The sequence below is a fragment of the Heterocephalus glaber genome, unplaced genomic scaffold, assembly GCF_053883595.1.
Source record: "Heterocephalus glaber isolate CG9 unplaced genomic scaffold, H.glaber_assembly_v1.0 deba00001497, whole genome shotgun sequence".
NCBI classification, from domain to species: Eukaryota; Metazoa; Chordata; class Mammalia; order Rodentia; family Bathyergidae; genus Heterocephalus; species Heterocephalus glaber.
Window position 1 is genome coordinate 22511426 of NW_028258320.1, and position 3086 is coordinate 22514511.

The following is a 3086-nucleotide window of genomic DNA, read 5'->3' on the forward strand; positions in this document are numbered from 1 at the left end:
TTCACTGCTGGTTCAGTAAAGAGAGATCATGTTTAACTAGCTTTCTAAAATTATTTGAAATATTACATCCATAATAGATGATAGAAATTCAATGATGTAGTACCATTGTAGTTTTCTCCAGGCAAATAGCCATGTTACACATGAGAGATTAATGACTAAGATAACATGTTATTGAATAAAAGATTAGAAATAATGCTAGATAGAAAATTGACAGGAGCATGCCTTGTATCCAAGTCTAAAACCATGAAACCCTCCATTAGTGTTTTTTTTCCTGAAATATTCTAATTATAAGAAGCCAGCTACCCTGTCAGAACTGCTGAGACTTTGAAGACTACAGACATCAAGGAAGCCAAGACTCATTTAATTCTCTATCCTCAGGGCCACCCATTCAAAGCTTGTTAGAGTCCTCTTTCTTTTATCTCCTTCCTCTTGCCTTCTCTCTTTTTATGTGTCCTTTATTCAATCCTTTGTCTTCCTTTAAATACACATTTCCACCTCTCTGTTGGAAGTAGGAAAAAAGCAGCTTTCTAGCTAGAGGGAAACATTACTTAATAGGTAGCTAGAAAGTGTACTGTCATATTCTGAAGAGATTGTGAATAAAATCTTTGAAAGTAAAGGCCTCTATCTTATTTCTGAAATTCAAAAACTTAGAAACTTTGACAGAATTTGAATCATTTAAAAATATTTAGTAAAATTTCATTCATTATCATATGATTTTTTTTTTTTTCTTAGAAAAGGGAAGAGACACAGGTCATGCTCTCTTTAAGCATTTTGCATTAACAAAGGACAGGAAAGAACACCTGACTTGGCAATTGTCTGATGGAGATCTGCACACTCTTAATAGACACTGGAAACTTGTTTTTTTCAGAATTGTTCAGTTTATTGGTCTACAACTAGACCATTGCCAAATACCTTTTATCTTTGCTTCCAAGACTGATTTCTCAAGTCTTTTTAAGAACTCAAACACACAAACACATATTCACAAATACTATGAAAACTTTCTCAGTAAAAATATAACAAATATTATATTAATTTAGTCACAATATTAGAGACTGATACTAAAGATGAATTTATCTCATTAGAATCTTTTTGCATGTTTTGAATGAAACAACCTTAACCAGTGGAGCATAACACTGGGTTCCACAAACCCACCCCTTAATTTTCTACTGTAAATTTTTACTTTAGCATAATAGTAGCCACCTGTGAGTCTTGATATCTTTGGCTGAGGAATACAGAAAGCAATCTTTGTTTTTACCCACTTGATATGATGAATGGCAAAGTGTGTGCATCTGTGTAAAATTGTCAAGCCAGAATTTACACCCAGGATTTACACTCCACCTAATAGATTTTGCATATATTAACCAGAGTATAACAGAGAGTATAATATGCACACACCACTCTAGGATTTTTTTTAATGTAATACAAGCATATATTAACAAAGAAAATATAAAAACAGTTCTATGGAAAAATAATTTTTCAGAACAAAAATAACTAGAGAATAAAAATGGTAGATACACAGTGTATCATGATCTTAAATACATTTTCAAATGCTTATCTCTCACTCTTTTTTTAAATAAAAAAATTGTATTTACTTAGAAGAATTCAGAATATCAACAAAACAGCTGCAACTTTTTTTTTGCAATTAGAGTGGTATTCAGTTAACAGAACAACATTTCATATAAGCTGCATCAGAGACAACTGAAGATGAAAAACTACTGTCCCCATATATAACTAATTTGTTCTGTGAACCAAGAACCTGCTTTAAATTTCCATGCCAGTTTACAACCCCCATACTGTACCAGGCAAGGTTAGTAGCTATTGAAATACCACCAGGACAGGGCTATCTGAAGACACATTCAGTAGTGTGTTAATTATACAAAAAAAGACACTGTACTATTTAAAAACAAATCTTACACAACCTTACATTTCAATTTTTTTCTTTAAAAGGTGTGAGTTGTGTATGGGGAGATTAAATGCTTTATAGACAAGAAAAAAACCTGCTAGAACCAACTTATTCATCATCATCATCTTCTTCATGTTCATCCTCTCCATCTTCCTCCTCATCATCCTCTCCATCTTCCACATCTTCTTCCTCTTCCTTCTTTTTCTTACTTTTTTTCAGCCTTGGAAACTCCCTTTTTTGCTACATCAGGTTTTCCTTTAGCTCAGTAGACAGTGATGTCCTTTTCGTACTTTTGTTTCAGCTTGGCAGCCTTCTTCTCATAAGGCTGCTTGTCATCTGTTGCAGTATTATTCCTCATTTCTCCCAGTTTCTTTGCAACATCATCAATGGAGAGGCTAGGATGTTCTTTGATTTTTGGGTGATACTCAGAACAGAACAAGAAGAAGCTCGAAGGAGGCATCTTGGGTGCATTGGGATCCTTGAACTACTTTTTTGTTTCTCCTTTAGGGGGAATATAGGTTTTCATTTCTCTTTCATAACCGGCCTTGTCTGCCTTTTGCATGTCTTCAAATTTTCCTTTCTCTTTAGCAGATATGGTCTTCCACCTCTCTGAGCACTTCTTAGAAAACTCTGAGAAGTTAACGGAAGCATCTGGGTGTTTCTTCTTGTGCTCCTCTCGTCAAGTTTGCACCAAGAATGCATATGATGACACTTTGCCTCTCGGCTTCTTAGGATCTCCTTTGCCCATGTTTACTTGTTTTCCTCAGTGAGGCACAGAGTCGCCCAGTGCCCATCAGGCTCTCACTTGCCCCGGCACTGTCTCTATGGAGCTCAATGTACTGCAATGGCTGTGAGAGCAGGAGCCAGACGCAGCCTCTTCACTCTCTCAGCTCTGTAACCCTCTCTCTCTTTTTGCATAAAACATTTTAATTATTAACAAAATATTTCATATCTGGTAAAATTTTGGAGAATTCTTTTCTCTTTTACAATATCTATTATATATTTTGATCCTTATTTATACTTTCAGTCTCTCACACCAAAGAGACAATGCAATATTTATACATGTGTGTCACATTTATTTCACAAGTATGGTTTCAAGGTCCATCCCATTACCTATAAATGTCTCAAGTTTATCCTTCTTTATGGCTGAATAGTACTCCATTATATAAAAAAAATGGCTATT

General features: G+C 34.8%; 1 pseudogene; it reads right to left on the reverse strand.

The window, feature by feature from the left end:
- Positions 1-1812: 1812 nt before the first annotated feature.
- LOC101721628 (high mobility group protein B1 pseudogene) lies at positions 1813-2796 on the reverse strand (annotated as a pseudogene).
- Between the last annotated feature and the right edge of the window lie 290 nt (positions 2797-3086).